This window comes from Lipotes vexillifer, unplaced genomic scaffold, assembly GCF_000442215.2.
Source record: "Lipotes vexillifer unplaced genomic scaffold, Lipotes_vexillifer_v1.1 scaffold477, whole genome shotgun sequence".
Classification (NCBI taxonomy): Eukaryota; Metazoa; Chordata; class Mammalia; order Artiodactyla; family Lipotidae; genus Lipotes; species Lipotes vexillifer.
In genome coordinates this window covers 5,608,312-5,608,813 of record NW_006770652.1, presented here as the reverse complement: position 1 = coordinate 5,608,813, position 502 = coordinate 5,608,312, and the positions used below count along the sequence as shown (strand labels likewise).

Here is a 502-nt window from a genome sequence, read left to right as displayed (position 1 = left end):
CGTGCCCCACCTTGGCGGACGATGCCGGCGCCCCGCGCGCCTAAGCCGCGGCCGGATGGCTGGCGGCGGCCGGGGGCAGCTCCGGGGCAGAGCCGCGGAAACCGCGCGTCTCCCCGCCGCGGCCCGAGCCCACCCTGCCGCGGGGCCCCGCGGCTGCCTCGTCCTCTCTGAAGACCCCGCCGAGCCCTGCCTCCCGGCCACCCCGGCTGGCTCCTCGCCGGCGGAGGCGTGGGCACTCGCGCGGCCCGGCTGCGACCCTGAGTACCTGCTCCTCCGGCGCGGGGCGGGCTCAACTAGTGGTCCTCTAAATCCCGGTCCTTCCCCGGGGCTCCGGGAAGTGCTCCGGCCACGAGGAAGCTGCTCTTGTCTTTCGGCTCCCAAACGTGACACTCTATATATCCGGCTCGGAGACTGGGTGTGGGGCGGGAGGAAACCACCCTCCCTCCGACCTTCCCCTCGGCCGCCGCGGCCTCGGCGTCGGGTGCGGCGCAGGCGGCGGCCT

General features: G+C 75.3%; 1 protein-coding gene across 1 annotated transcript in view; it reads right to left on the bottom strand.

The window, feature by feature from the left end:
* The window catches only part of FAR2 (fatty acyl-CoA reductase 2), a 140,877-nt gene extending 140,406 nt beyond the window's left edge, over positions 1-471 (bottom strand). The window contains exon 1 of the mRNA XM_007446301.1: positions 266-471. The gene's annotated coding sequence lies outside the window, so the exon portion shown is untranslated. The remainder of the gene's footprint in view (positions 1-265) is intronic.
* Between the last annotated feature and the right edge of the window lie 31 nt (positions 472-502).